Source organism: Leuresthes tenuis, unplaced genomic scaffold, assembly GCF_036924035.1.
Source record: "Leuresthes tenuis unplaced genomic scaffold, fLeuTen1.0.hap1 SCAF_1, whole genome shotgun sequence".
Taxonomy (NCBI): Eukaryota; Metazoa; Chordata; class Actinopteri; order Atheriniformes; family Atherinopsidae; genus Leuresthes; species Leuresthes tenuis.
In genome coordinates this window covers 42,078,188-42,106,105 of record NW_027325355.1, presented here as the reverse complement: position 1 = coordinate 42,106,105, position 27,918 = coordinate 42,078,188, and the positions used below count along the sequence as shown (strand labels likewise).

Genomic DNA, 27,918 nt, shown 5'->3' with positions numbered 1-27,918 from the left:
ATAATGCACATTTGTCACAGAGATTGTTGCTTACGGCCAAACCACCCTGAATATGTCTGACCTCGTTTGATCTCAGAAGCCAAGGAGGGTTGGGCCTGGTTAGTACTTTGATGAGAGACCGCTTGGGAATACCAGGTGCTGTAAGCTTTTTCTCTTCTCTCTACCACCTGCATGTCTTTTGTTGCAACGTCTGATCGCCCTGTGACACATGAGGAAGTTGGTCATCTTCAGCTGCTGCTGCCTTGTTGGCAGACACAAAGTGATCTGAGAGTCTCAGTTTCAGTTGCAGAGAATGATCACATCAGAGAAGATGATTTACCCGCTACACATCAGCTTTTCTCGGCAATTATCTGGTTGCATAGAGGAACCGTATGATTCCAGTACCTATATAATGCACATTTGTCAGAGACATTGCTGCTTACGGCCACACCACCCGGAACATGCCTGACCTCGTCTGATCTCGGAAGCCAAGCAGGGTTGGGCCTGGTTAGTACTTGGATGGGAGACCGCTTGGGATTATCAGGTGATGTAAGCTTTTTCTCTTCTCTCAACCACCTGCATGTCTTTTGTTGCAACGTCTGATCACCCTGTGACACATGAGGAAGTTGGTCATCTTCATTTTCTGCTGCTTTGTTGGCAGACACGAAGTGATCTTAGAGTCTCATTTTCAGCTGGAGAAAATGATCACGTCAGGGAACAAGATGTGCCCACTACATATCAGCCTTTCTTGGCAATTATATGGTTGCATAGAGGAACCGTATGATTCCAGTACCTATATAATGCACATTTGTCACAGACATTGTTACTTACGGCCACACCACCCTGAATATGCCCAACCTCGTCTGATCTTGGAAGCCAAGCACGGTTGGGCCTGGTTAGTACTTGGATGGGAGACCGCTTGGGAATACCAGGTGCTGTAAGCTTTTTCTCTTCTCTCAACCACCTGCATGTCTTTTGTTGCAACGTCTGATCACCCTGTGACACATGAGGAAGTTGGTCATCTTCAGCTGCTGCTGCTTTGTTGGCAGACACGAAGTGATCTTAGAGTCTCATTTTCAGCTGGAGAAAATTATCACGTCAGGGAACAAGATGTGCCCACTATATATCAGCCTTTTTTTGGCAATTATCTTGTTACATAGAGGAACCATATGATTCCATTGCCTATATAATGCACATTTGTCACAGAGATTGTTGCTTACGGCCAAACCACCCTGAATATGTCTGACCTCGTCTGATCTCAGAAGCCAAGGAGGGTTGGGCCTGGTTAGTACTTGGATGGGAGACTGCTTGGGAATACCAGGTGCTGTAAGCGTTTTCTCTTCTCTCTACAACCTGCATGTCTTTTGTTGCAACGTCTGATCACCCTGTGACACATGAGGAAGTTGGTCATCTTCAGCTGCTGCTGCTTTGTTGGAAGACACGAAGTGATCTGAGAGTCTCAGTTTCAGCTGAAGAGAATAATCACGTCAGGGAAGAAGATATGCCCACTACACATCAGCCTTTCTCAGCAATTATCTGGTTACATAGAGGAACCGTATGATTCCTGTACTAATATAATGCACTTTTGTCAGACACATTGTTGCTTACGGCCACACCACCCTGAACATACCCGCCCTCGTCTGATCTTGGAAGCCAAGCAGCGTTGAGCCTGCTTAGTACTTGGATGGGAGACTGCTTGGGAATACCAGGTGCTGTAAGTGTTTTCTCTTCTCTCTACAACCTGCATGTCTTTTGTTGCAACATCTGATCACCCTGTGACACATGAGGAAGTTGGTCATCTTCAGCTGCTCCTGCTTTGTTGGCTGACACAAAGTGATCTGAGAGTCTCAGTTTCAGTTGCAGAGAATGATCACATCAGAGAAGATGATTTGCCCGCTACACATCAGCCTTTCTCGGCAATTATCTGGTTGCATAGAGGAACCGTATGATTCCAGTACCTATATAATGCACATTTGTCAGAGACATTGTTGCTTACGGCCACACCACCCTGAATAAGCCAGACCTCGTCTGATCTCGGACACCAAGAAGGTTGTACCTGGTTAGTACTTGGATGGGAGACAGCTTGGGAATACCAGGTGCTGTAAGCTTTTTCTCTTCTCTCTACCACCTGCATGTCTTTTGTTGCAACGTCTGATCACCCTGTGACACATGAGGAAGTTGGTCATCTTCAGCTGCTGCTGCTTTGTTGGCAGACACAAAGTGATCTGAGAGTCTCAGTTTCAGCTGCAGAGAATAATCACATCAGGGAAGAATATGTGCCCACTACACATCAGCCTTTCTTGGCAATTATCTGGTTACATAGAGGAACCGTATGATTCCAGTACCTATATAATGCACATTTGTCACAGAGATTATTACTTACGGCCACACCACCCTGAACATGCCCGACCTCGTCTGATCTCGGAAGCCAAGCACGGTTGGCCTGGTTAGTACTTGGGTGGGAGACTGCTTGGGAATACCAGGTGCTGTAAGCTTTATCTCTTCTCTGGACCACCTGAATGTCTTTTGTTGCAACGTCTGATCACCCTGTGACACATGAGGAAGTTGGTCATCTTCAGCTGCTGCTGCTTTGTTGGCAGACACAAAGTGATCTGAGAGTCTCAGTTTCAGCTGCAGAGAATAATCACATCAGGGAAGAAGATGTGCCCACTACAAGTCAGCCTTTCTCTGCAATTATCTGGTTACATAGAAGAAGTGTATGATTCCAGTACCTATATAATGCACATTTGTCACAGCTATTGTTGCTTACGGCCGCACCACCCTGAATATGCCCGACCTCGTCTGATCTTGGAAGCCAAGGAGGGTTGGGCGTGGTTAGTACTTGGATGGAAGACCTCTTGGGAATACCAGGTGCTGTAAGCTTTTTCTCTTCTCTCTACCACCTGCATGTCTTTTGTTGCAACGTCTGATCACCCTGTGACACATGAGGAAGTTGGTCATCTTCAGCTGCTGCTGCTTTGTTGGCTGACACGAAGTGATCTGAGAGTCTCAGTTTCAGTTGCAGAGAATGATCACATCAGAGAAGATGATATGCCCGCTACACATCAGCCTTTCTCTGCAATTATCTGGGTGCATAGAGGAACCGTATGATTCCAGTACCTATATAATGCACATTTGTCAGAGACATTGTTGCTTACGGCCACACAACCCTGAACATGCCCGACCTCGTCTGATCTCGGAAGCCAAGCAGGGTTGGGCCTGGTTTGTACTTGGATGGAAGACCTCTTCGGAATACCAGGTGTTGTAAGCTTTTTCTCTTCTCTCTACCACCTGCATGTCTTTTGTTGCAATGTCTGATCACCCTGTGACACATGAGGAAGTTGGTCATCTTCAGCTTCTGCTGCTTTGTTGGCAGACACAAAGTGATCTGAGAGTCTCAGTTTCAGCTCGAGAGAATAATCACGTCAGGGAAGAAGATGTGCCCACTACTTATCAGCCTTTCTCGGCAATTATCTGGTTGCATAGAGGAACCGTATGATTCCAGTACCTATATAATGCACATTTGTCAGAGACATTGTTGCTTACGGCCACACCACCCTGAACATGCCCGACCTCGTCTGATCTCGGAAGCCAAGCAGGGTTGAGCCTGCTTAGTACTTGGATGGGAGACTACTTGGGAATACCAGGTGCTGTAAGCTTCTTCTCTTCTCTCTACCACCTGCATGTCTTTTGTTGCAACGTCTGATCATCCTGTGACACATGAGGAAGTTGGTCATCTTCAGCAGCTGCTGCTTCTTTGTTGTTAGACACGAAGTGATCTGAGAGTCTCAGTTTCAGCTGCAGAGAATAATCACATCAGGGAAGAAGATGTGCCCACTACAAGTCAGCCTTTCTCTGCAATTATCTGGTTACATAGAAGAAGTGTATGATTCCAGTACCTATATAATGCACATTTGTCACAGCTATTGTTGCTTACGGCCGCACCACCCTGAATATGCCCGACCTCGTCTGATCTTGGAAGCCAAGGAGGGTTGGGCCTGGTTAGTACTTGGATGGAAGACCTCTTGGGAATACCAGGTGCTGTAAGCTTTTTCTCTTCTCTCTACCACCTGCATGTCTTTTGTTGCAACGTCTGATCACCCTGTGACACATGAGGAAGTTGGTCATCTTCAGCTGCTGCTGCTTTGTTGGCAGACACGAAGTGATCTGAGAGTCTCAGTTTCAGCTGCAGAGAATGATCACATCAGGGAAGAAGATGTGCCCATAACAAGTGAGCCTTTCTCGGAAATGATCTGGTTACATAGAGGAAGTGTATGATTCCAGTACTTATATAATGCACATTTGTCACAGAAATTGTTCCTTACGGCCACACCACCCTGAATATGCCCGACCTCGTCTGATCTCGGAAGCTAAGGAGGGTTGGGCCTGGTTAGTACTTCAATGGGAGACTGCTTGGGAATACCAGGTGCTGTAAGCGTTTTCTCTTCTCTCTACAACCTGCATGTCTTTTGTTGCAACGTCTGATCACCCTGTGACACATGAGGAAGTTGGTCATCTTCAGCTGCTGCTGCTTTGTTGGAAGACACGAAGTGATCTGAGAGTCTCAGTTTCAGCTGAAGAGAATAATCACGTCAGGGAAGATGATGTGCCCACTACACATCAGCCTTTCTCAGCAATTATCTGGTTACATAGAGGAACCGTATGATTCCTGTACTTATATAATGCACATTTGTCACAGCTATTGTTGCTTACGGCCGCACCACCCTGAATATGCCCGACCTCGTCTGATCTTGGAAGCCAAGCAGGGTTGGTTCTGGTTAGTACTTGGGTGGGAGACCGCTTGAAAATACCATTTGCTGTAAGCTTTTTCTCTTCTCTCTACAACCTGCATGTCTTTTGTTGCAACGTCTGATCACCCTGTGACACATGAGGAAGTTGATCATCTTCAGCTGCTGCTGCTGCTTTGTTGGCAGACATGAAGTGATCTGAGAGTCTCAGTTTCAGCTCCAGAGAATAATCACATCAAGGAGGAAGATGTGCCCACTAAGAGTCAGCCTTTCTCGGCAATTATCTGGTTACATAGAGGAAGTGTATGATTCCAGTACCTATATAATACACATTTGTACCAGATATTGTTGCTTACAGCCACACCACCCTGAATAAGCTCGACCTCGTCTGATCTCGGAAGCCAAGCAGGGTTGGGCCTGGTTAGTTCTTGAATGGGAGACTGCTTGCGAATACCAGGTGCTGTAAGCTTTTTCTCTTCTCTCTACAACCTGCATGTCTTTTGTTGCAATGTCTGATCACCCTGTGACACATGAGGAAGTTGGTCATCTTCAGCTTCTGCTGCTTTGTTGGCAGACACGAAGTGATCTGAGAGTCTCAGTTTCAGCTGAAGAGAATGATCACATCAAGAAGGAAGATGTAACCACTAAGAGTCAGCCTTTCTCGGCAATTATCTGGTTACATAGAGGAAGTGTATGATTCCAGTACCTATATAATACACATTTGTCACAGAGATTGTCGCTTACGGCCACACCACCCTGAATATAATATGCCCGACCTCGTCTGATCTCGGAAGCCAAGCAGGGTTGTGCCTGGTTAGTACTTGGGTGGGAGACTGCTTGGGAATACCAGGTGCTGTAAGCTTTTTCTCTTCTCTCTACCACCTGCATGTCTTTTGTTGTAACATCTGATCACCCTGTGACACATGAGGAAGTTGGTCATCTTCAGCTGCTGCTGCTTTGTTGGCAGACACAAAGTGATCTGAGAGTCTCAGTTTCAGCTGCAGAGAATAATCACATCAGGGAAGAAGATGTGCCCATAACAAGTCAGCCTTTCTCGGCAATTATCTGGTTGCATAGAGGAACCGTATGATTCCAGTACCTATATAATGCACATTTGTCACAGACATTGTTGCTTACGGCCACACCACCCTGAACATGCCCGAGCTCGTCTGATCTTGGAAGCCAAGCAGGGTTGGGCCTTGTTAGTACTTGAATTGGAGACAACTTGGGAATACCAGGTGCTGTAAGCTTTTTCTCTTCTCTCAACCACCTGCATGTATTTTGTTGCAACGTCTGACCACCCTGTGACACATGAGGAAGTTGGTCATCTTCAGCTGCTGCTGCTTTGTTGGCAGACATGAAGTGATCTGAGAGTCTCAGTTTCAGTTGCAGAGAATGATCACATCAGAGAAGATGATTTACCCGCTACACATCAGCCTTTCTCGGCAATTATCTGGTTGCATAGAGGAACCGTATGATTCCAGTACCTATATAATGCACATTTGTCAGAGACATTGCTGCTTACGGCCACACCACCCGGAACATGCCTGACCTCGTCTGATCTTGGAAGCCAAGCAGGGTTGGGCCTGGTTAGTACTTGCATGGGAGACCACTTGGGAATACCAGGTGCTGTAAGCTTCTTCTCTACTCTCTACCACCTTCATGTCTTTTGTGGCAACGTCTGATCCTCCTGTGACACATGAGGAAGTTGGTCATCTTCAGCTGCTGCTGCGTCTTTGTTGGCAGACACGAAGTGATCTGAGAGTGTCAATTTCAGCTGCAGAGAATAATCACATCAGGGAAGAAGATGTGCCCACTACAAGTCAGCCTTTCTCGGCAATTATCTGGTTACATAGAGGAAGTGTATGATTCCATTGCCTATATAATGCACATTTGTCACAGATATTGTTGCTTACGGCCACACCACCCTGAATAAGCCCGACCTTGTCTGATCTTGGAAGTCAAGCAGGTTTGGGCCTCGTTAGTACTTGGATGGGAGACTGCTTGGGAATACCAGGTGCTGTAAGCTTTTTCTCTTCTCTCTACCACCTGCATGTCTTTTGTTGCAACGTCTGATCACCCTGTGACACATGAGGAAGTTGGTCATCTTCAGCTGCTGCTGCTTTGTTGGCAGACACAAAGTGATCTGAGAGTCTCATTTTCAGCTGGAGAGAATTATCACGTCAGGGAAGAAGATGTGCCCACTACATATCAGCCTTTCTCGGCAATTATCTGGTTACATAGAGGAAGTGTATGATTCCATTGCCTATATAGTGCACATTTGTCACAGAGATTGTTACTTACGGACAAACCACCCTGAATATGTCTGACCTTGTCTGATCTCGGAAGCCAAGGAGGGCTGGTTCTGGTTAGTACTTTGATGGGACACCGCTTGGGAATACCAGGTGCTGTAAGCTTTTTCTCTTCTCTCTACCACCTACATGTCTTTTGTTGCAATGTCTGATCGCCCTGTGACACATGAGGAAGTTGGTCATCTTCAGCTGCTGCTGCTTTGTTAGCAGACACGAAGTGATCTGAGAGTCTCAGTTTCAGCTGCAGAGAATAATCACATCAAGGAAGAAGATGTGCCCACAACAAGTTAGCCTTTCTCTGCAATTATCTGGTTACATAGAGGAACTGTATTATTCCAGTACCTATATAATGCACATTTTTCACAGACATTGTTACTTACGGCCACACCACCCTGAATATGCCCGACCTCGACTGATCTCGGAACCCAAGCAGGGTTGGGCCTGGTTAGTACTTGAATGGGAGACCCCTTGGGAATGCCAGGTGCTGTAAGCTTTTTCTCTTCTCTCTACCACCTGCATGTATTTTGTTGCAAGGTCTGATCGCCCTGTGACACATGAGGAAGTTGGTCATCTTCAGCTGCTGCTGCTTTGTTGGCAGACACGAAGTGATCTGAGAGTCTCATTTTCAGCTGGAGAGAATAATCACGTCAGGGAAGAAGATGTGTCCACTATTTATCAGCCTTTCTCTGCAATTATCTGGTTATATAGAGGAAACGTATGATTCCAGTACCTATACAATTTACATTTGTCAGAGACATTGTTGCTTACGGCCACACCACCCTGAATATGCCCGACCTCGTCTGATCTCGAAAGCCAAGCAGGGTTGTGCCTGGTTAGTACTTGGATGGGAGACCGCTTGGGATTATCAGGTGCTGTAAGCTTTTTCTCTTCTCTCAACCACCTGCATGTCTTTTGTTGCAACGTCTGATCACCCTGTGACACATGAGGAAGTTGGTCATCTTCATTTTCTGCTGCTTTGTTGGCAGACACGAAGTGATCTTAAAGTCTCATTTTCAGCTGGAGAAAATTATCACGTCAGGGAACAAGATGTGCCCACTACATATCAGCCTTTCTTGGCAATTATATGGTTGCATAGAGGAACCGTATGATTCCAGTACCTATATAATGCACATTTGTCACAAACATTGTTACTTACGGCCACACCACCCGGAATATGCCCAACCTCGTCTGATCTTGGAAGCCAAGCAGGGTTGGGCCTGGTTAGTACTTGGATGGGAGACCGCTTGGGAATACCAGGTGCTGTAAGCTTTTTCTCTTCTCTCTACCACCTGCATGTATTTTGTTGCAAGGTCTGATCGCCCTGTGACACATGAGGAAGTTGGTCATCTTCAGCTGCTGCTGCTTTGTTGGCAGACACGAAGTGATCTGAGAGTCTCATTTTCAGCTGGAGAGAATAATCACGTCAGGGAAGAAGATGTGTCCACTATTTATCAGCCTTTCTCTGCAATTATCTGGTTATATAGAGGAAACGTATGATTCCAGTACCTATACAATTTACATTTGTCAGAGACATTGTTGCTTACGGCCACACCACCCTGAATATGCCCGACCTCGTCTGATCTCGAAAGCCAAGCAGGGTTGTGCCTGGTTAGTACTTGGATGGGAGACCGCTTGGGATTATCAGGTGCTGTAAGCTTTTTCTCTTCTCTCAACCACCTGCATGTCTTTTGTTGCAACGTCTGATCACCCTGTGACACATGAGGAAGTTGGTCATCTTCATTTTCTGCTGCTTTGTTGGCAGACACGAAGTGATCTTAAAGTCTCATTTTCAGCTGGAGAAAATTATCACGTCAGGGAACAAGATGTGCCCACTACATATCAGCCTTTCTTGGCAATTATATGGTTGCATAGAGGAACCGTATGATTCCAGTACCTATATAATGCACATTTGTCACAAACATTGTTACTTACGGCCACACCACCCGGAATATGCCCAACCTCGTCTGATCTTTGAAGCCAAGCAGGGTTGGGCCTGGTTAGTACTTGGATGGGAGACCGCTTGGGAATACCAGGTGCTGTAAGCTTTTTCTCTTCTCTCAACCACCTGCATGTCTTTTGTTGCAACGTCTGATCACCCTGTGACACATGAGGAAGTTGGTCATCTTCAGCTGCTGCTGCTTTGTTGGCAGACATGAAGTGATCTGAGAGTCTCAGTTTCAGTTGCAGAGAATGATCACATCAGAGAAGATGATTTACCCGCTACACATCAGCCTTTCTCGGCAATTATCTGGTTGCATAGAGGAACCGTATGATTCCAGTACCTATATAATGCACATTTGTCAGAGACATTGCTGCTTACGGCCACACCACCCGGAACATGCCTGACCTCGTCTGATCTTGGAAGCCAAGCAGGGTTGGGCCTGGTTAGTACTTGCATAGGAGACCACTTGGGAATACCAGGTGCTGTAAGCTTCTTCTCTACTCTCTACCACCTTCATGTCTTTTGTGGCAACGTCTGATCCTCCTGTGACACATGAGGAAGTTGGTCATCTTCAGCTGCTTTTGCGTCTTTGTTGGCAGACACGAAGTGATCTGAGAGTGTCAATTTCAGCTGCAGAGAATAATCACATCAGGGAAGAAGATGTGCCCACTACAAGTCAGCCTTTCTGGGCAATTATCTGGTTACATAGAGGAAGTGTATGATTCCAGTACCTATATAATGCACATTTGTCACAGATATTGTTGCTTACGGCCACACCACCCTGAATAAGCCCGACCTTGTCTGATCTTGGAAGTCAAGCAGGTTTGGGCCTGGTTAGTACTTGGATGGAAGACTGCTTGGGAATACCAGGTGCTGTAAGCTTTTTCTCTTCTCTCTACCACCTGCATGTCTTTTGTTGCAACGTCTGATCACCCTGTGACACATGAGGAAGTTGGTCATCTTCAGCTGCTGCTGCTTTGTTGGCAGACACAAAGTGATCTGAGAGTCTCATTTTCAGCTGGAGAGAATTATCACGTCAGGGAAGAAGATGTGCCCACTACATATCAGCCTTTCTCGGCAATTATCTGGTTACATAGAGGAAGTGTATGATTCCATTGCCTATATAATGCACATTTGTCACAGAGATTGTTACTTACGGACAAACCACCCTGAATATGTCTGACCTTGTCTGATCTCGGAAGCCAAGGAGGGCTGGTTCTGGTTAGTACTTTGATGGGACACCGCTTGGGAATACCAGGTGATGTAATCTTTTTCTCTTCTCTCTACCACCTGCATGTATTTTGTTGCAACGTCTGATCGCCCTGTGACACATGAGGAAGTTGGTCATCTTCAGCTGCTGCTGCTTTGTTGGCAGACACGAAGTGATCTGAGAGTCTCATTTTCAGCTGGAGAGAATAATCACGTCAGGGAAGAAGATGTGTCCACTATTTATCAGCCTTTCTCTGCAATTATCTGGTTATATAGAGGAAACGTATGATTCCAGTACCTATACAATTTACATTTGTCAGAGACATTGTTGCTTACGGCCACACCACCCTGAATATGCCCGACCTCGTCTGATCTCGAAAGCCAAGCAGGGTTGTGCCTGATTAGTACTTGGATGGGAGACCGCTTGGGATTATCAGGTGCTGTAAGCTTTTTCTCTTCTCTCTACCACCTGCATGTCTTTTGTTGCAACGTCTGATCACCCTGTGACACATGAGGAAGTTGGTCATCTTCATTTTCTGCTGCTTTGTTGGCAGACACGAAGTGATCTTAAAGTCTCATTTTCAGCTGGAGAAAATTATCACGTCAGGGAACAAGATGTGCCCACTACATATCAGCCTTTCTTGGCAATTATATGGTTGCATAGAGGAACCGTATGATTCCAGTACCTATATAATGCACATTTGTCACAAACATTGTTACTTACGGCCACACCACCCGGAATATGCCCAACCTCGTCTGATCTTGGAAGCCAAGCAGGGTTGGGCCTGGTTAGTACTTGGGTGGGAGACCGCTTGGGAATACCAGGTGCTGTAAGCTTTTTCTCTTCTCTCAACCACCTGCATGTCTTTTGTTGCAACGTCTGATCACCCTGTGACACATGAGGAAGTTGGTCATCTTCAGCTGCTGCTGCTTTGTTGGCAGACACGAAGTGATCTTAGAGTCTCATTTTCAGCTGGAGAAAATTATCACGTCAGGGAACAAGATGTGCCCACTATATATCAGCCTTTTTCGGCAATTATCTTGTTACATAGAGGAACCATATGATTCCATTGCCTATATAATGCACATTTGTCACAGAGATTGTTGCTTACGGCCAAACCACCCTGAATATGTCTGACCTCGTTTGATCTCAGAAGCCAAGGAGGGTTGGGCCTGGTTAGTACTTTGATGAGAGACCGCTTGGGAATACCAGGTGCTGTAAGCTTTTTCTCTTCTCTCTACCACCTGCATGTCTTTTGTTGCAACGTCTGATCGCCCTGTGACACATGAGGAAGTTGGTCATCTTCAGCTGCTGCTGCTTTGTTGGCAGACACAAAGTGATCTGAGAGTCTCAGTTTCAGTTGCAGAGAATGATCACATCAGAGAAGATGATTTACCCGCTACACATCAGCTTTTCTCGGCAATTATCTGGTTGCATAGAGGAACCGTATGATTCCAGTACCTATATAATGCACATTTGTCAGAGACATTGCTGCTTACGGCCACACCACCCGGAACATGCCTGACCTCGTCTGATCTTGGAAGCCAAGCAGGGTTGGGCCTGGTTAGTACTTGCATAGGAGACCACTTGGGAATACCAGGTGCTGTAAGCTTCTTCTCTACTCTCTACCACCTTCATGTCTTTTGTGGCAACGTCTGATCCTCCTGTGACACATGAGGAAGTTGGTCATCTTCAGCTGCTTTTGCGTCTTTGTTGGCAGACACGAAGTGATCTGAGAGTGTCAATTTCAGCTGCAGAGAATAATCACATCAGGGAAGAAGATGTGCCCACTACAAGTCAGCCTTTCTGGGCAATTATCTGGTTACATAGAGGAAGTGTATGATTCCAGTACCTATATAATGCACATTTGTCACAGATATTGTTGCTTACGGCCACACCACCCTGAATAAGCCCGACCTTGTCTGATCTTGGAAGTCAAGCAGGTTTGGGCCTGTTTAGTACTTGGATGGAAGACTGCTTGGGAATACCAGGTGCTGTAAGCTTTTTCTCTTCTCTCTACCACCTGCATGTCTTTTGTTGCAACGTCTGATCACCCTGTGACACATGAGGAAGTTGGTCATCTTCAGCTGCTGCTGCTTTGTTGGCAGACACAAAGTGATCTGAGAGTCTCATTTTCAGCTGGAGAGAATTATCACGTCAGGGAAGAAGATGTGCCCACTACATATCAGCCTTTCTCTGCAATTATCTGGTTACATAGAGGAAGTGTATGATTCCATTGCCTATATAATGCACATTTGTCACAGAGATTGTTACTTACGGACAAACCACCCTGAATATGTCTGACCTTGTCTGATCTCGGAAGCCAAGGAGGGCTGGTTCTGGTTAGTACTTTGATGGGACACCGCTTGGGAATACCAGGTGATGTAATCTTTTTCTCTTCTCTCTACCACCTGCATGTATTTTGTTGCAACGTCTGATCGCCCTGTGACACATGAGGAAGTTGGTCATCTTCAGCTGCTGCTGCTTTGTTGGCAGACACGAAGTGATCTGAGAGTCTCATTTTCAGCTGGAGAGAATAATCACGTCAGGGAAGAAGATGTGTCCACTATTTATCAGCCTTTCTCTGCAATTATCTGGTTATATAGAGGAAACGTATGATTCCAGTACCTATACAATTTACATTTGTCAGAGACATTGTTGCTTACGGCCACACCACCCTGAATATGCCCGACCTCGTCTGATCTCGAAAGCCAAGCAGGGTTGTGCCTGATTAGTACTTGGATGGGAGACCGCTTGGGATTATCAGGTGCTGTAAGCTTTTTCTCTTCTCTCTACCACCTGCATGTCTTTTGTTGCAACGTCTGATCACCCTGTGACACATGAGGAAGTTGGTCATCTTCATTTTCTGCTGCTTTGTTGGCAGACACGAAGTGATCTTAAAGTCTCATTTTCAGCTGGAGAAAATTATCACGTCAGGGAACAAGATGTGCCCACTACATATCAGCCTTTCTTGGCAATTATATGGTTGCATAGAGGAACCGTATGATTCCAGTACCTATATAATGCACATTTGTCACAGACATTGTTACTTACGGCCACACCACCCTGAATTTGCCTGACCTCGTCTGATCTCGGAAGCCAAGCAGTGTTGGGCCTGTTTAGTACTTGGGTGGGAGACCGCTTGGGAATACCAGGTGCTGTAAGCTTTTTCTCTTCTCTCTACCACCTGCATGTGTTTTGTTGCAACGTCTGATCACCCTGTGACACATGAGGAAGTTGGTCATCTTCAGCTGCTGCTGCTTTGTTGGCAGACACGAAGTGATCTGAGAGTCTCAGTTTCAGCTGAAGAGAATGATCACATCAGAGAAGATGATATGCCCACTACACATCAGCCTTTCTCGGCAATTATCTGGTTTCATAGAGGAAGTGTATGATTCCAGTACCTATATAATTCACATTTGTAACAAATATTGTTGCTTACCGCCACACCACCCTGAATATGCCCCACCTTGTCTTAACCTGGAAGCCAAGCAGGGTTGGGACTGGTTTGTACTTCAATGGGAGACTGCTTGGGAATACCAGGTGCTGTAAGCTTTTTCTCTTCTCTCTACCACCTGCATGTCTTTTGTTGCAACATCTGATCACCCTGTGACACATGAGGAAGTTTGTCATCTTCAGCTTCTGCTACTTTGTTGGCAGACACGAAGTGATCTGAGAGTCTCAGTTTCAACTGAAGAGAATAATAACGTCAGGGAACAAGATGTGCCCACTACACATCAGCCTTTCTCGGCAATTATCTGGTTACATAGAGGAACTGTATGATTCCAGTACCTATATAATGCACATTTGTCACAGACATTGTTGCTTACGGCCACACCACCCTCAATATGCCTGACCTCGTCTGATCTCGGAAGCCAAGCACGGTTGGCCTGGTTAGTACTTGGGTGGGAGACTGCTTGGGAATACCAGGTGCTGTAAGCTTTATCTCTTCTCTGGACCACCTGAATGTCTTTTGTTGCAACGTCTGATCACCCTGTGACACATGAGGAAGTTAGTCATCTTCAGCTTCTGCTGCTTTGTTGGCAGACACGAATTGATCTGAGAGTCTCAGTTTCAGCTGCAGAGAATAATCACGTCAGGGAAGAAGATGTGCCCACTACACATAAGCCTTTCTCTGCAATTATCTGGTTACATAGAGGAACCGTATGATTCCAGTACCTATATAATGCACATTTGTCACAGACATTGTCGCTTACGGCCACACCACCCTGAACATGCCCGACCTCGTCTGATCTCGGAAGCCAAGCACGGTTGGCCTGGTTAGTACTTGGGTGGGAGACTGCTTGGGAATACCAGGTGCTGTAAGCTTTATCTCTTCTCTGGACCACCCGAATGTCTTTTGTTGCAACGTCTGATCACCCTGTGACACATGAGGAAGTTGGTCATCTTCAGCTTCTGCTGCTTTGTTGGCAGACACGAAGTGATCTGAGAGTCTCAGTTTCAGCTGCAGAGAATAATCACGTCAGGGAAGAAGATGTGCCCACTACACATAAGCCTTTCTCTGCAATTATCTGGTTACATAGAGGAACCGTATGATTCCAGTACCTATATAATGCACATTTGTCACAGAGATTGTCGCTTACGGCCACACCACCCTGAATATAATATGCCCGACCTCGTCCGATCTCGGAAGCCAAGCGGGGTTGTGCCTGGTTAGTATTTGGGTGGGAGACTGCTTGGGAATACCAGGTGCTGTAAGCTTTTTCTCTTCTCTCTACCACCTGCATGTCTTTTGTTGCAACTTCTGATCACCCTGTGACACATGAGGAAGTTGGTCATCTTCAGCTGCTGCTGCTTTGTTGGCAGACACGAAGTGATCTGAGAGTCTCAGTTTCAGCTGCAGAGAATAATCACATCAGGGAAGAAGATGTGCCCACTACAAGTCAGCCTTTCTCGGCAATTATCTGGTTACATAGAGGAACCGTATGATTCCAGTACCTATATAATGCACATTTGTCACAGACCATGTTGCTTACGGCCACACCACCCTGAACATGTCTGATCTCGGAAGCCAAGGAGGGTTGGGCCTGGTTAGTACTTAAATGGGAGACCGCTTGGGAATACCAGGAGCTGTAAGCTTTTTGTCTTCTCTCCACCACCTGCATGTCTTTTGTTGCAACGTCTGATCCCCCTGTGACACATGAGGAAGTTGGTCATCTTCAGCTGCTGCTGCTTTGTTGGCAGACACGAAGTGATCTGAGAGTCTCAGTTTAAGCTGCAGAGAATAATCACATCAGGGAAGAAGATGTGCCCATAACAAGTCAGCCTTTCTCATCAATTATCTGGTTACATAGAGGAACCGTATGATTCCAGTACCTATATAATGCACATTTGTCACAGAGATTGTCGCTTACGGCCACACCACCCTGAACATGCCTGACCTCGTCTGATCTCGGAAGCCAAGCACGGTTGGCCTGGTTAGTACTTGGGTGGGAGACTGCTTGGGAATACCAGGTGCTGTAAGCTTTTTCTCTTCTCTGGACCACCTGAATGTCTTTTGTTGCAACGTCTGATCACCCTGTGACACATGAGGAAGTTGGTCATCTTCAGCTTCTGCTGCTTTGTTGGCAGACACGAAGTGATCTGAGAGTCTCAGTTTCAGCTGCAGAGAATAATCACGTCAGGGAAGAAGATGTGCCCACTACACATAAGCCTTTCTCTGCAATTATCTGGTTACATAGAGGAACCGTATGATTCCAGTACCTATATAATGCACATTTGTCACAGAGATTGTCGCTTACGGCCACACCACCCTGAATATAATATGCCCGACCTCGTCCGATCTCGGAAGCCAAGCGGGGTTGTGCCTGGTTAGTACTTGGGTGGGAGACTGCTTGGGAATACCAGGTGCTGTAAGCTTTTTCTCTTCTCTCTACCACCTGCATGTCTTTTGTTGCAACGTCTGATCACCCTGTGACACATGAGGAAGTTGGTCATCTTCAGCTGCTGCTGCTTTGTTGGCAGACACAAAGTGATCTGAGAGTCTCAGTTTCAGCTGCAGAGAATAATCACATCAGGCAAGAAGATGTGCCCACTACAAGTCAGCCTTTCTCGGCAATTATCTGGTTACATAGAGGAACCATATGATTCCAGTACCTATATAATGCACATTTGTCACAGACCATGTTGCTTACGGCCACACCACCCTGAACATGCCCGACCTCGTCTGATCTCGGAAGCCAAGGAGGGTTGGGCCTGGTTAGTACTTAAATGGGAGACCGCTTGGGAATACCAGGAGCTGTAAGCTTTTTGTCTTCTCTCGACCACCTGCATGTCTTTTGTTGCAACGTCTGATCCCCCTGTGACACATGAGGAAGTTGGTCATCTTCAGCTTCTGCTGCTTTGTTGGCAGACACGAAGTGATCTGAGAGTCTCAGTTTCAGCTGCAGAGAATAATCACATCAGGGAAGAAGATGTGCCCATAACAAGTCAGCCTTTCTCATCAATTATCTGGTTACATAGAGGAATTGTATGATTCCAGTACCTATATAATGCACATTTGTCACAGAAATTGTTCCTTACGGCTACACCACCCTGAATAAGCCCGACCTCGTCTAATCTCGGAAGCCAAGGAGGGTTGGGCCTGGTTAGTACTTTAATGGGAGACTGCTTGGGAATACCAGGTGCTGTAAGCATATTCTCTTCTCTCTACAACCTGCATGTCTTTTGTTGCAACGTCTGATCACCCTTTGACACATGAGAAAGTTGGCCATCTTCAGCTGCTGCTGCTTTGTTGGAAGACACGAAGTGATCTGAGAGTCTCAGTTTCAGCTGAAGAGAATAATCACGTCAGGGAAGAAGATGTGCCAACTACACATCAGCCTTTCTCAGCAATTATCTGGTTACATAGAGGAACCGTATGATTCCTGTACTTATATAATGCACATTTGTCAGACACATTGATGCTTACGGCCACACCACCCGGAACATGCCTGACCTCGTCTGATCTCGGAAGCCAAGCAGGGTTGGGCCTGGTTAGTACTTGGATGGGAGACCGCTTGGGAATACCAGGTGCTGTAAGCTTCTTCTCTACTCTGTACCACCTGCATGTATTTTGTTGCAAGGTCTGATCGCCCTGTGACACATGAGGAAGTTGGTCATCTTCAGCTTCTGCTGCTTTGTTGGCAGACACAAAGTGATCTGAGAGTCTCACTTTCAGCTCAAGAGAATAATCACGTCAGGGAAGAAGATGTGCCCACTACTTATCAGCTTTTCTCGGCAATTATCTGGTTACATAGAGGAACTGTATGATTCCAGTACCTATATAATGCACATTTGTCACAGTTATGGTTGCTTACGGCCACACCACCCTGAACATGCCCGACCTCGTCTGATCTCGGAAGCCAAGGAGGGTTGGGCCTGGTTAGTACTTAAATGGGAGACGGCTTGGGAATACCAGGTGCTGTAAGCTTCTTCTCTTCTCTCTACCACCTGCATGTCTTTTGTTGCAACGTCTGATCACCCTGTGACACATGAGGAAGTTGGTCATCTTCAGCTGCTGCTGCTTTGTTGGCAGACACAAAGTGATCTGAGAGTCTCAGTTTCAGCTGCAGAGAATAATCACATCAGGGAAGAAGATGTGCCCACTACAAGTCAGCCTTTCTCGGCAATTATCTGGTTACATAGAGGAACCGTATGATTCCAGTACCTATATAATGCACATTTGTCACAGACCATGTTGCTTACGGCCACACCACCCTGAACATGCCCGACCTCGACTGATCTCGGAACCCAAGCAGGGTTGGGCCTGGTTAGTACTTGAATGGGAGACCCCTTGGGAATGCCAGGTGCTGTAAGCTTTTTCTCTTCTCTCTACCACCTGCATGTATTTTGTTGCAAGGTCTGATCGCCCTGTGACACATGAGGAAGTTGGTCATCTTCAGCTGCTGCTGCTTTGTTGGCAGACACGAAGTGATCTGAGAGTCTCATTTTCAGCTGGAGAGAATAATCACGTCAGGGAAGAAGATGTGTCCACTATTTATCAGCCTTTCTCTGCAATTATCTGGTTATATAGAGGAAACGTATGATTCCAGTACCTATACAATTTACATTTGTCAGAGACATTGTTGCTTACGGCCACACCACCCTGAATATGCCCGACCTCGTCTGATCTCGAAAGCCAAGCAGGGTTGTGCCTGGTTAGTACTTGGATGGGAGACCGCTTGGGATTATCAGGTGCTGTAAGCTTTTTCTCTTCTCTCAACCACCTGCATGTCTTTTGTTGCAACGTCTGATCACCCTGTGACACATGAGGAAGTTGGTCATCTTCATTTTCTGCTGCTTTGTTGGCAGACACGAAGTGATCTTAAAGTCTCATTTTCAGCTGGAGAAAATTATCACGTCAGGGAACAAGATGTGCCCACTACATATCAGCCTTTCTTGGCAATTATATGGTTGCATAGAGGAACCGTATGATTCCAGTACCTATATAATGCACATTTGTCACAAACATTGTTACTTACGGCCACACCACCCGGAATATGCCCAACCTCGTCTGATCTTGGAAGCCAAGCAGGGTTGGGCCTGGTTAGTACTTGGATGGGAGACCGCTTGGGAATACCAGGTGCTGTAAGCTTTTTCTCTTCTCTCTACCACCTGCATGTATTTTGTTGCAAGGTCTGATCGCCCTGTGACACATGAGGAAGTTGGTCATCTTCAGCTGCTGCTGCTTTGTTGGCAGACACAAAGTGATCTGAGAGTCTCATTTTCAGCTGGAGAGAATAATCACGTCAGGGAAGAAGATGTGTCCACTATTTATCAGCCTTTCTCTGCAATTATCTGGTTATATAGAGGAAACGTATGATTCCAGTACCTATACAATTTACATTTGTCAGAGACATTGTTGCTTACGGCCACACCACCCTGAATATGCCCGACCTCGTCTGATCTCGAAAGCCAAGCAGGGTTGTGCCTGGTTAGTACTTGGATGGGAGACCGCTTGGGATTATCAGGTGCTGTAAGCTTTTTCTCTTCTCTCAACCACCTGCATGTCTTTTGTTGCAACGTCTGATCACCCTGTGACACATGAGGAAGTTGGTCATCTTCATTTTCTGCTGCTTTGTTGGCAGACACGAAGTGATCTTAAAGTCTCATTTTCAGCTGGAGAAAATTATCACGTCAGGGAACAAGATGTGCCCACTACATATCAGCCTTTCTTGGCAATTATATGGTTGCATAGAGGAACCGTATGATTCCAGTACCTATATAATGCACATTTGTCACAAACATTGTTACTTACGGCCACACCACCCGGAATATGCCCAACCTCGTCTGATCTTTGAAGCCAAGCAGGGTTGGGCCTGGTTAGTACTTGGATGGGAGACCGCTTGGGAATACCAGGTGCTGTAAGCTTTTTCTCTTCTCTCAACCACCTGCATGTCTTTTGTTGCAACGTCTGATCACCCTGTGACACATGAGGAAGTTGGTCATCTTCAGCTGCTGCTGCTTTGTTGGCAGACATGAAGTGATCTGAGAGTCTCAGTTTCAGTTGCAGAGAATGATCACATCAGAGAAGATGATTTACCCGCTACACATCAGCCTTTCTCGGCAATTATCTGGTTGCATAGAGGAACCGTATGATTCCAGTACCTATATAATGCACATTTGTCAGAGACATTGCTGCTTACGGCCACACCACCCGGAACATGCCTGACCTCGTCTGATCTTGGAAGCCAAGCAGGGTTGGGCCTGGTTAGTACTTGCATAGGAGACCACTTGGGAATACCAGGTGCTGTAAGCTTCTTCTCTACTCTCTACCACCTTCATGTCTTTTGTGGCAACGTCTGATCCTCCTGTGACACATGAGGAAGTTGGTCATCTTCAGCTGCTTTTGCGTCTTTGTTGGCAGACACGAAGTGATCTGAGAGTGTCAATTTCAGCTGCAGAGAATAATCACATCAGGGAAGAAGATGTGCCCACTACAAGTCAGCCTTTCTGGGCAATTATCTGGTTACATAGAGGAAGTGTATGATTCCAGTACCTATATAATGCACATTTGTCACAGATATTGTTGCTTACGGCCACACCACCCTGAATAAGCCCGACCTTGTCTGATCTTGGAAGTCAAGCAGGTTTGGGCCTGGTTAGTACTTGGATGGAAGACTGCTTGGGAATACCAGGTGCTGTAAGCTTTTTCTCTTCTCTCTACCACCTGCATGTCTTTTGTTGCAACGTCTGATCACCCTGTGACACATGAGGAAGTTGGTCATCTTCAGCTGCTGCTGCTTTGTTGGCAGACACAAAGTGATCTGAGAGTCTCATTTTCAGCTGGAGAGAATTATCACGTCAGGGAAGAAGATGTGCCCACTACATATCAGCCTTTCTCGGCAATTATCTGGTTACATAGAGGAAGTGTATGATTCCATTGCCTATATAATGCACATTTGTCACAGAGATTGTTACTTACGGACAAACCACCCTGAATATGTCTGACCTTGTCTGATCTCGGAAGCCAAGGAGGGCTGGTTCTGGTTAGTACTTTGATGGGACACCGCTTGGGAATACCAGGTGATGTAATCTTTTTCTCTTCTCTCTACCACCTGCATGTATTTTGTTGCAACGTCTGATCGCCCTGTGACACATGAGGAAGTTGGTCATCTTCAGCTGCTGCTGCTTTGTTGGCAGACACGAAGTGATCTGAGAGTCTCATTTTCAGCTGGAGAGAATAATCACGTCAGGGAAGAAGATGTGTCCACTATTTATCAGCCTTTCTCTGCAATTATCTGGTTATATAGAGGAAACGTATGATTCCAGTACCTATACAATTTACATTTGTCAGAGACATTGTTGCTTACGGCCACACCACCCTGAATATGCCCGACCTCGTCTGATCTCGAAAGCCAAGCAGGGTTGTGCCTGATTAGTACTTGGATGGGAGACCGCTTGGGATTATCAGGTGCTGTAAGCTTTTTCTCTTCTCTCTACCACCTGCATGTCTTTTGTTGCAACGTCTGATCACCCTGTGACACATGAGGAAGTTGGTCATCTTCATTTTCTGCTGCTTTGTTGGCAGACACGAAGTGATCTTAAAGTCTCATTTTCAGCTGGAGAAAATTATCACGTCAGGGAACAAGATGTGCCCACTACATATCAGCCTTTCTTGGCAATTATATGGTTGCATAGAGGAACCGTATGATTCCAGTACCTATATAATGCACATTTGTCACAAACATTGTTACTTACGGCCACACCACCCGGAATATGCCCAACCTCGTCTGATCTTGGAAGCCAAGCAGGGTTGGGCCTGGTTAGTACTTGGGTGGGAGACCGCTTGGGAATACCAGGTGCTGTAAGCTTTTTCTCTTCTCTCAACCACCTGCATGTCTTTTGTTGCAACGTCTGATCACCCTGTGACACATGAGGAAGTTGGTCATCTTCAGCTGCTGCTGCTTTGTTGGCAGACACGAAGTGATCTTAGAGTCTCATTTTCAGCTGGAGAAAATTATCACGTCAGGGAACAAGATGTGCCCACTATATATCAGCCTTTTTCGGCAATTATCTTGTTACATAGAGGAACCATATGATTCCATTGCCTATATAATGCACATTTGTCACAGAGATTGTTGCTTACGGCCAAACCACCCTGAATATGTCTGACCTCGTTTGATCTCAGAAGCCAAGGAGGGTTGGGCCTGGTTAGTACTTTGATGAGAGACCGCTTGGGAATACCAGGTGCTGTAAGCTTTTTCTCTTCTCTCTACCACCTGCATGTCTTTTGTTGCAACGTCTGATCGCCCTGTGACACATGAGGAAGTTGGTCATCTTCAGCTGCTGCTGCTTTGTTGGCAGACACAAAGTGATCTGAGAGTCTCAGTTTCAGTTGCAGAGAATGATCACATCAGAGAAGATGATTTACCCGCTACACATCAGCTTTTCTCGGCAATTATCTGGTTGCATAGAGGAACCGTATGATTCCAGTACCTATATAATGCACATTTGTCAGAGACATTGCTGCTTACGGCCACACCACCCGGAACATGCCTGACCTCGTCTGATCTTGGAAGCCAAGCAGGGTTGGGCCTGGTTAGTACTTGCATAGGAGACCACTTGGGAATACCAGGTGCTGTAAGCTTCTTCTCTACTCTCTACCACCTTCATGTCTTTTGTGGCAACGTCTGATCCTCCTGTGACACATGAGGAAGTTGGTCATCTTCAGCTGCTTTTGCGTCTTTGTTGGCAGACACGAAGTGATCTGAGAGTGTCAATTTCAGCTGCAGAGAATAATCACATCAGGGAAGAAGATGTGCCCACTACAAGTCAGCCTTTCTGGGCAATTATCTGGTTACATAGAGGAAGTGTATGATTCCAGTACCTATATAATGCACATTTGTCACAGATATTGTTGCTTACGGCCACACCACCCTGAATAAGCCCGACCTTGTCTGATCTTGGAAGTCAAGCAGGTTTGGGCCTGTTTAGTACTTGGATGGAAGACTGCTTGGGAATACCAGGTGCTGTAAGCTTTTTCTCTTCTCTCTACCACCTGCATGTCTTTTGTTGCAACGTCTGATCACCCTGTGACACATGAGGAAGTTGGTCATCTTCAGCTGCTGCTGCTTTGTTGGCAGACACAAAGTGATCTGAGAGTCTCATTTTCAGCTGGAGAGAATTATCACGTCAGGGAAGAAGATGTGCCCACTACATATCAGCCTTTCTCGGCAATTATCTGGTTACATAGAGGAAGTGTATGATTCCATTGCCTATATAATGCACATTTGTCACAGAGATTGTTACTTACGGACAAACCACCCTGAATATGTCTGACCTTGTCTGATCTCGGAAGCCAAGGAGGGCTGGTTCTGGTTAGTACTTTGATGGGACACCGCTTGGGAATACCAGGTGATGTAATCTTTTTCTCTTCTCTCTACCACCTGCATGTATTTTGTTGCAACGTCTGATCGCCCTGTGACACATGAGGAAGTTGGTCATCTTCAGCTGCTGCTGCTTTGTTGGCAGACACGAAGTGATCTGAGAGTCTCATTTTCAGCTGGAGAGAATAATCACGTCAGGGAAGAAGATGTGTCCACTATTTATCAGCCTTTCTCTGCAATTATCTGGTTATATAGAGGAAACGTATGATTCCAGTACCTATACAATTTACATTTGTCAGAGACATTGTTGCTTACGGCCACACCACCCTGAATATGCCCGACCTCGTCTGATCTCGAAAGCCAAGCAGGGTTGTGCCTGATTAGTACTTGGATGGGAGACCGCTTGGGATTATCAGGTGCTGTAAGCTTTTTCTCTTCTCTCTACCACCTGCATGTCTTTTGTTGCAACGTCTGATCACCCTGTGACACATGAGGAAGTTGGTCATCTTCATTTTCTGCTGCTTTGTTGGCAGACACGAAGTGATCTTAAAGTCTCATTTTCAGCTGGAGAAAATTATCACGTCAGGGAACAAGATGTGCCCACTACATATCAGCCTTTCTTGGCAATTATATGGTTGCATAGAGGAACCGTATGATTCCAGTACCTATATAATGCACATTTGTCACAGACATTGTTACTTACGGCCACACCACCCTGAATTTGCCTGACCTCGTCTGATCTCGGAAGCCAAGCAGTGTTGGGCCTGTTTAGTACTTGGGTGGGAGACCGCTTGGGAATACCAGGTGCTGTAAGCTTTTTCTCTTCTCTCTACCACCTGCATGTGTTTTGTTGCAACGTCTGATCACCCTGTGACACATGAGGAAGTTGGTCATCTTCAGCTGCTGCTGCTTTGTTGGCAGACACGAAGTGATCTGAGAGTCTCAGTTTCAGCTGAAGAGAATGATCACATCAGAGAAGATGATATGCCCACTACACATCAGCCTTTCTCGGCAATTATCTGGTTTCATAGAGGAAGTGTATGATTCCAGTACCTATATAATTCACATTTGTAACAAATATTGTTGCTTACCGCCACACCACCCTGAATATGCCCCACCTTGTCTTAACCTGGAAGCCAAGCAGGGTTGGGACTGGTTTGTACTTCAATGGGAGACTGCTTGGGAATACCAGGTGCTGTAAGCTTTTTCTCTTCTCTCTACCACCTGCATGTCTTTTGTTGCAACATCTGATCACCCTGTGACACATGAGGAAGTTTGTCATCTTCAGCTTCTGCTACTTTGTTGGCAGACACGAAGTGATCTGAGAGTCTCAGTTTCAACTGAAGAGAATAATAACGTCAGGGAACAAGATGTGCCCACTACACATCAGCCTTTCTCGGCAATTATCTGGTTACATAGAGGAACTGTATGATTCCAGTACCTATATAATGCACATTTGTCACAGACATTGTTGCTTACGGCCACACCACCCTCAATATGCCTGACCTCGTCTGATCTCGGAAGCCAAGCACGGTTGGCCTGGTTAGTACTTGGGTGGGAGACTGCTTGGGAATACCAGGTGCTGTAAGCTTTATCTCTTCTCTGGACCACCTGAATGTCTTTTGTTGCAACGTCTGATCACCCTGTGACACATGAGGAAGTTAGTCATCTTCAGCTTCTGCTGCTTTGTTGGCAGACACGAATTGATCTGAGAGTCTCAGTTTCAGCTGCAGAGAATAATCACGTCAGGGAAGAAGATGTGCCCACTACACATAAGCCTTTCTCTGCAATTATCTGGTTACATAGAGGAACCGTATGATTCCAGTACCTATATAATGCACATTTGTCACAGACATTGTCGCTTACGGCCACACCACCCTGAACATGCCCGACCTCGTCTGATCTCGGAAGCCAAGCACGGTTGGCCTGGTTAGTACTTGGGTGGGAGACTGCTTGGGAATACCAGGTGCTGTAAGCTTTATCTCTTCTCTGGACCACCCGAATGTCTTTTGTTGCAACGTCTGATCACCCTGTGACACATGAGGAAGTTGGTCATCTTCAGCTTCTGCTGCTTTGTTGGCAGACACGAAGTGATCTGAGAGTCTCAGTTTCAGCTGCAGAGAATAATCACGTCAGGGAAGAAGATGTGCCCACTACACATAAGCCTTTCTCTGCAATTATCTGGTTACATAGAGGAACCGTATGATTCCAGTACCTATATAATGCACATTTGTCACAGAGATTGTCGCTTACGGCCACACCACCCTGAATATAATATGCCCGACCTCGTCCGATCTCGGAAGCCAAGCGGGGTTGTGCCTGGTTAGTATTTGGGTGGGAGACTGCTTGGGAATACCAGGTGCTGTAAGCTTTTTCTCTTCTCTCTACCACCTGCATGTCTTTTGTTGCAACTTCTGATCACCCTGTGACACATGAGGAAGTTGGTCATCTTCAGCTGCTGCTGCTTTGTTGGCAGACACGAAGTGATCTGAGAGTCTCAGTTTCAGCTGCAGAGAATAATCACATCAGGGAAGAAGATGTGCCCACTACAAGTCAGCCTTTCTCGGCAATTATCTGGTTACATAGAGGAACCGTATGATTCCAGTACCTATATAATGCACATTTGTCACAGACCATGTTGCTTACGGCCACACCACCCTGAACATGTCTGATCTCGGAAGCCAAGGAGGGTTGGGCCTGGTTAGTACTTAAATGGGAGACCGCTTGGGAATACCAGGAGCTGTAAGCTTTTTGTCTTCTCTCCACCACCTGCATGTCTTTTGTTGCAACGTCTGATCCCCCTGTGACACATGAGGAAGTTGGTCATCTTCAGCTGCTGCTGCTTTGTTGGCAGACACGAAGTGATCTGAGAGTCTCAGTTTAAGCTGCAGAGAATAATCACATCAGGGAAGAAGATGTGCCCATAACAAGTCAGCCTTTCTCATCAATTATCTGGTTACATAGAGGAACCGTATGATTCCAGTACCTATATAATGCACATTTGTCACAGAGATTGTCGCTTACGGCCACACCACCCTGAACATGCCTGACCTCGTCTGATCTCGGAAGCCAAGCACGGTTGGCCTGGTTAGTACTTGGGTGGGAGACTGCTTGGGAATACCAGGTGCTGTAAGCTTTTTCTCTTCTCTGGACCACCTGAATGTCTTTTGTTGCAACGTCTGATCACCCTGTGACACATGAGGAAGTTGGTCATCTTCAGCTTCTGCTGCTTTGTTGGCAGACACGAAGTGATCTGAGAGTCTCAGTTTCAGCTGCAGAGAATAATCACGTCAGGGAAGAAGATGTGCCCACTACACATAAGCCTTTCTCTGCAATTATCTGGTTACATAGAGGAACCGTATGATTCCAGTACCTATATAATGCACATTTGTCACAGAGATTGTCGCTTACGGCCACACCACCCTGAATATAATATGCCCGACCTCGTCCGATCTCGGAAGCCAAGCGGGGTTGTGCCTGGTTAGTACTTGGGTGGGAGACTGCTTGGGAATACCAGGTGCTGTAAGCTTTTTCTCTTCTCTCTACCACCTGCATGTCTTTTGTTGCAACGTCTGATCACCCTGTGACACATGAGGAAGTTGGTCATCTTCAGCTGCTGCTGCTTTGTTGGCAGACACAAAGTGATCTGAGAGTCTCAGTTTCAGCTGCAGAGAATAATCACATCAGGCAAGAAGATGTGCCCACTACAAGTCAGCCTTTCTCGGCAATTATCTGGTTACATAGAGGAACCATATGATTCCAGTACCTATATAATGCACATTTGTCACAGACCATGTTGCTTACGGCCACACCACCCTGAACATGCCCGACCTCGTCTGATCTCGGAAGCCAAGGAGGGTTGGGCCTGGTTAGTACTTAAATGGGAGACCGCTTGGGAATACCAGGAGCTGTAAGCTTTTTGTCTTCTCTCGACCACCTGCATGTCTTTTGTTGCAACGTCTGATCCCCCTGTGACACATGAGGAAGTTGGTCATCTTCAGCTTCTGCTGCTTTGTTGGCAGACACGAAGTGATCTGAGAGTCTCAGTTTCAGCTGCAGAGAATAATCACATCAGGGAAGAAGATGTGCCCATAACAAGTCAGCCTTTCTCATCAATTATCTGGTTACATAGAGGAATTGTATGATTCCAGTACCTATATAATGCACATTTGTCACAGAAATTGTTCCTTACGGCTACACCACCCTGAATAAGCCCGACCTCGTCTAATCTCGGAAGCCAAGGAGGGTTGGGCCTGGTTAGTACTTTAATGGGAGACTGCTTGGGAATACCAGGTGCTGTAAGCATATTCTCTTCTCTCTACAACCTGCATGTCTTTTGTTGCAACGTCTGATCACCCTTTGACACATGAGAAAGTTGGCCATCTTCAGCTGCTGCTGCTTTGTTGGAAGACACGAAGTGATCTGAGAGTCTCAGTTTCAGCTGAAGAGAATAATCACGTCAGGGAAGAAGATGTGCCAACTACACATCAGCCTTTCTCAGCAATTATCTGGTTACATAGAGGAACCGTATGATTCCTGTACTTATATAATGCACATTTGTCAGACACATTGATGCTTACGGCCACACCACCCGGAACATGCCTGACCTCGTCTGATCTCGGAAGCCAAGCAGGGTTGGGCCTGGTTAGTACTTGGATGGGAGACCGCTTGGGAATACCAGGTGCTGTAAGCTTCTTCTCTACTCTGTACCACCTGCATGTATTTTGTTGCAAGGTCTGATCGCCCTGTGACACATGAGGAAGTTGGTCATCTTCAGCTTCTGCTGCTTTGTTGGCAGACACAAAGTGATCTGAGAGTCTCACTTTCAGCTCAAGAGAATAATCACGTCAAGGAAGAAGATGTGCCCACTACTTATCAGCTTTTCTCGGCAATTATC

At 46.2% G+C, this 27,918-nt stretch overlaps 5 non-coding genes and 59 pseudogenes across 5 annotated transcripts; all 64 read left to right on the top strand.

The window, feature by feature from the left end:
• The first annotated feature begins 28 nt into the window (after nt 1-28).
• Nucleotides 29-147, top strand: LOC140273810 (5S ribosomal RNA; annotated as a pseudogene).
• Nucleotides 148-416: 269 nt separating this feature from the next.
• On the top strand, nt 417-535 carry LOC140288769 (5S ribosomal RNA; annotated as a pseudogene).
• A 269-nt stretch (nt 536-804) lies between these two features.
• On the top strand, nt 805-923 carry LOC140298850 (5S ribosomal RNA). Its single transcript, XR_011914452.1, has one exon. It is a non-coding gene; the product is annotated as a 5S ribosomal RNA (ribosomal RNA).
• Nucleotides 924-1,193: 270 nt separating this feature from the next.
• LOC140310891 (5S ribosomal RNA) lies at nt 1,194-1,312 on the top strand (annotated as a pseudogene).
• A 269-nt stretch (nt 1,313-1,581) lies between these two features.
• LOC140296395 (5S ribosomal RNA) lies at nt 1,582-1,700 on the top strand (annotated as a pseudogene).
• A 656-nt stretch (nt 1,701-2,356) lies between these two features.
• Nucleotides 2,357-2,474, top strand: LOC140290153 (5S ribosomal RNA; annotated as a pseudogene).
• A 269-nt stretch (nt 2,475-2,743) lies between these two features.
• On the top strand, nt 2,744-2,862 carry LOC140289462 (5S ribosomal RNA; annotated as a pseudogene).
• A 269-nt stretch (nt 2,863-3,131) lies between these two features.
• Nucleotides 3,132-3,250, top strand: LOC140276130 (5S ribosomal RNA; annotated as a pseudogene).
• A 269-nt stretch (nt 3,251-3,519) lies between these two features.
• Nucleotides 3,520-3,638, top strand: LOC140296664 (5S ribosomal RNA; annotated as a pseudogene).
• A 272-nt stretch (nt 3,639-3,910) lies between these two features.
• LOC140311648 (5S ribosomal RNA) lies at nt 3,911-4,029 on the top strand (annotated as a pseudogene).
• A 269-nt stretch (nt 4,030-4,298) lies between these two features.
• On the top strand, nt 4,299-4,417 carry LOC140312949 (5S ribosomal RNA; annotated as a pseudogene).
• A 269-nt stretch (nt 4,418-4,686) lies between these two features.
• On the top strand, nt 4,687-4,805 carry LOC140295376 (5S ribosomal RNA; annotated as a pseudogene).
• A 272-nt stretch (nt 4,806-5,077) lies between these two features.
• On the top strand, nt 5,078-5,196 carry LOC140277087 (5S ribosomal RNA; annotated as a pseudogene).
• A 269-nt stretch (nt 5,197-5,465) lies between these two features.
• LOC140268466 (5S ribosomal RNA) lies at nt 5,466-5,589 on the top strand (annotated as a pseudogene).
• Nucleotides 5,590-5,858: 269 nt separating this feature from the next.
• Nucleotides 5,859-5,977, top strand: LOC140313906 (5S ribosomal RNA; annotated as a pseudogene).
• Nucleotides 5,978-6,246: 269 nt separating this feature from the next.
• Nucleotides 6,247-6,365, top strand: LOC140303480 (5S ribosomal RNA; annotated as a pseudogene).
• Nucleotides 6,366-6,637: 272 nt separating this feature from the next.
• On the top strand, nt 6,638-6,756 carry LOC140293174 (5S ribosomal RNA; annotated as a pseudogene).
• A 657-nt stretch (nt 6,757-7,413) lies between these two features.
• On the top strand, nt 7,414-7,532 carry LOC140307602 (5S ribosomal RNA; annotated as a pseudogene).
• A 269-nt stretch (nt 7,533-7,801) lies between these two features.
• LOC140272106 (5S ribosomal RNA) lies at nt 7,802-7,920 on the top strand (annotated as a pseudogene).
• A 269-nt stretch (nt 7,921-8,189) lies between these two features.
• LOC140298981 (5S ribosomal RNA) lies at nt 8,190-8,308 on the top strand. The gene has a single exon (XR_011914573.1). It is a non-coding gene; the product is annotated as a 5S ribosomal RNA (ribosomal RNA).
• A 269-nt stretch (nt 8,309-8,577) lies between these two features.
• On the top strand, nt 8,578-8,696 carry LOC140272094 (5S ribosomal RNA; annotated as a pseudogene).
• A 269-nt stretch (nt 8,697-8,965) lies between these two features.
• Nucleotides 8,966-9,084, top strand: LOC140310362 (5S ribosomal RNA; annotated as a pseudogene).
• A 269-nt stretch (nt 9,085-9,353) lies between these two features.
• On the top strand, nt 9,354-9,472 carry LOC140278431 (5S ribosomal RNA; annotated as a pseudogene).
• Nucleotides 9,473-9,744: 272 nt separating this feature from the next.
• Nucleotides 9,745-9,863, top strand: LOC140289289 (5S ribosomal RNA; annotated as a pseudogene).
• A 657-nt stretch (nt 9,864-10,520) lies between these two features.
• On the top strand, nt 10,521-10,639 carry LOC140314613 (5S ribosomal RNA; annotated as a pseudogene).
• A 269-nt stretch (nt 10,640-10,908) lies between these two features.
• On the top strand, nt 10,909-11,027 carry LOC140299381 (5S ribosomal RNA; annotated as a pseudogene).
• A 269-nt stretch (nt 11,028-11,296) lies between these two features.
• On the top strand, nt 11,297-11,415 carry LOC140273803 (5S ribosomal RNA; annotated as a pseudogene).
• Nucleotides 11,416-11,684: 269 nt separating this feature from the next.
• LOC140278423 (5S ribosomal RNA) lies at nt 11,685-11,803 on the top strand (annotated as a pseudogene).
• Nucleotides 11,804-12,075: 272 nt separating this feature from the next.
• Nucleotides 12,076-12,194, top strand: LOC140291880 (5S ribosomal RNA; annotated as a pseudogene).
• A 657-nt stretch (nt 12,195-12,851) lies between these two features.
• LOC140314607 (5S ribosomal RNA) lies at nt 12,852-12,970 on the top strand (annotated as a pseudogene).
• A 269-nt stretch (nt 12,971-13,239) lies between these two features.
• On the top strand, nt 13,240-13,358 carry LOC140316272 (5S ribosomal RNA; annotated as a pseudogene).
• A 657-nt stretch (nt 13,359-14,015) lies between these two features.
• On the top strand, nt 14,016-14,133 carry LOC140293428 (5S ribosomal RNA; annotated as a pseudogene).
• Nucleotides 14,134-14,402: 269 nt separating this feature from the next.
• On the top strand, nt 14,403-14,520 carry LOC140278234 (5S ribosomal RNA; annotated as a pseudogene).
• A 269-nt stretch (nt 14,521-14,789) lies between these two features.
• LOC140289231 (5S ribosomal RNA) lies at nt 14,790-14,913 on the top strand (annotated as a pseudogene).
• A 269-nt stretch (nt 14,914-15,182) lies between these two features.
• On the top strand, nt 15,183-15,291 carry LOC140296728 (5S ribosomal RNA; annotated as a pseudogene).
• Nucleotides 15,292-15,560: 269 nt separating this feature from the next.
• LOC140289565 (5S ribosomal RNA) lies at nt 15,561-15,678 on the top strand (annotated as a pseudogene).
• A 269-nt stretch (nt 15,679-15,947) lies between these two features.
• On the top strand, nt 15,948-16,071 carry LOC140270944 (5S ribosomal RNA; annotated as a pseudogene).
• A 269-nt stretch (nt 16,072-16,340) lies between these two features.
• Nucleotides 16,341-16,459, top strand: LOC140300667 (5S ribosomal RNA; annotated as a pseudogene).
• A 269-nt stretch (nt 16,460-16,728) lies between these two features.
• Nucleotides 16,729-16,847, top strand: LOC140294640 (5S ribosomal RNA; annotated as a pseudogene).
• Nucleotides 16,848-17,116: 269 nt separating this feature from the next.
• On the top strand, nt 17,117-17,235 carry LOC140297798 (5S ribosomal RNA). Its single transcript, XR_011913501.1, has one exon. It is a non-coding gene; the product is annotated as a 5S ribosomal RNA (ribosomal RNA).
• A 269-nt stretch (nt 17,236-17,504) lies between these two features.
• On the top strand, nt 17,505-17,623 carry LOC140312778 (5S ribosomal RNA; annotated as a pseudogene).
• A 269-nt stretch (nt 17,624-17,892) lies between these two features.
• LOC140300080 (5S ribosomal RNA) lies at nt 17,893-18,011 on the top strand (annotated as a pseudogene).
• A 269-nt stretch (nt 18,012-18,280) lies between these two features.
• LOC140272088 (5S ribosomal RNA) lies at nt 18,281-18,399 on the top strand (annotated as a pseudogene).
• A 269-nt stretch (nt 18,400-18,668) lies between these two features.
• On the top strand, nt 18,669-18,787 carry LOC140298980 (5S ribosomal RNA). Its single transcript, XR_011914572.1, has one exon. It is a non-coding gene; the product is annotated as a 5S ribosomal RNA (ribosomal RNA).
• A 269-nt stretch (nt 18,788-19,056) lies between these two features.
• On the top strand, nt 19,057-19,175 carry LOC140272086 (5S ribosomal RNA; annotated as a pseudogene).
• Nucleotides 19,176-19,444: 269 nt separating this feature from the next.
• On the top strand, nt 19,445-19,563 carry LOC140310344 (5S ribosomal RNA; annotated as a pseudogene).
• A 269-nt stretch (nt 19,564-19,832) lies between these two features.
• Nucleotides 19,833-19,951, top strand: LOC140278418 (5S ribosomal RNA; annotated as a pseudogene).
• Nucleotides 19,952-20,223: 272 nt separating this feature from the next.
• LOC140289288 (5S ribosomal RNA) lies at nt 20,224-20,342 on the top strand (annotated as a pseudogene).
• A 657-nt stretch (nt 20,343-20,999) lies between these two features.
• Nucleotides 21,000-21,118, top strand: LOC140314603 (5S ribosomal RNA; annotated as a pseudogene).
• Nucleotides 21,119-21,387: 269 nt separating this feature from the next.
• On the top strand, nt 21,388-21,506 carry LOC140299380 (5S ribosomal RNA; annotated as a pseudogene).
• Nucleotides 21,507-21,775: 269 nt separating this feature from the next.
• Nucleotides 21,776-21,894, top strand: LOC140273797 (5S ribosomal RNA; annotated as a pseudogene).
• Nucleotides 21,895-22,163: 269 nt separating this feature from the next.
• LOC140278410 (5S ribosomal RNA) lies at nt 22,164-22,282 on the top strand (annotated as a pseudogene).
• Nucleotides 22,283-22,554: 272 nt separating this feature from the next.
• LOC140291879 (5S ribosomal RNA) lies at nt 22,555-22,673 on the top strand (annotated as a pseudogene).
• Nucleotides 22,674-23,330: 657 nt separating this feature from the next.
• On the top strand, nt 23,331-23,449 carry LOC140314593 (5S ribosomal RNA; annotated as a pseudogene).
• Nucleotides 23,450-23,718: 269 nt separating this feature from the next.
• Nucleotides 23,719-23,837, top strand: LOC140316266 (5S ribosomal RNA; annotated as a pseudogene).
• Nucleotides 23,838-24,494: 657 nt separating this feature from the next.
• LOC140293427 (5S ribosomal RNA) lies at nt 24,495-24,612 on the top strand (annotated as a pseudogene).
• A 269-nt stretch (nt 24,613-24,881) lies between these two features.
• On the top strand, nt 24,882-24,999 carry LOC140278228 (5S ribosomal RNA; annotated as a pseudogene).
• Nucleotides 25,000-25,268: 269 nt separating this feature from the next.
• Nucleotides 25,269-25,392, top strand: LOC140289230 (5S ribosomal RNA; annotated as a pseudogene).
• Nucleotides 25,393-25,661: 269 nt separating this feature from the next.
• On the top strand, nt 25,662-25,770 carry LOC140296727 (5S ribosomal RNA; annotated as a pseudogene).
• A 269-nt stretch (nt 25,771-26,039) lies between these two features.
• Nucleotides 26,040-26,157, top strand: LOC140289564 (5S ribosomal RNA; annotated as a pseudogene).
• Nucleotides 26,158-26,426: 269 nt separating this feature from the next.
• LOC140270933 (5S ribosomal RNA) lies at nt 26,427-26,550 on the top strand (annotated as a pseudogene).
• A 269-nt stretch (nt 26,551-26,819) lies between these two features.
• Nucleotides 26,820-26,938, top strand: LOC140300665 (5S ribosomal RNA; annotated as a pseudogene).
• A 269-nt stretch (nt 26,939-27,207) lies between these two features.
• LOC140294639 (5S ribosomal RNA) lies at nt 27,208-27,326 on the top strand (annotated as a pseudogene).
• Nucleotides 27,327-27,595: 269 nt separating this feature from the next.
• LOC140297797 (5S ribosomal RNA) lies at nt 27,596-27,714 on the top strand. The gene has a single exon (XR_011913500.1). It is a non-coding gene; the product is annotated as a 5S ribosomal RNA (ribosomal RNA).
• The last annotated feature ends 204 nt before the right edge of the window (nt 27,715-27,918 follow it).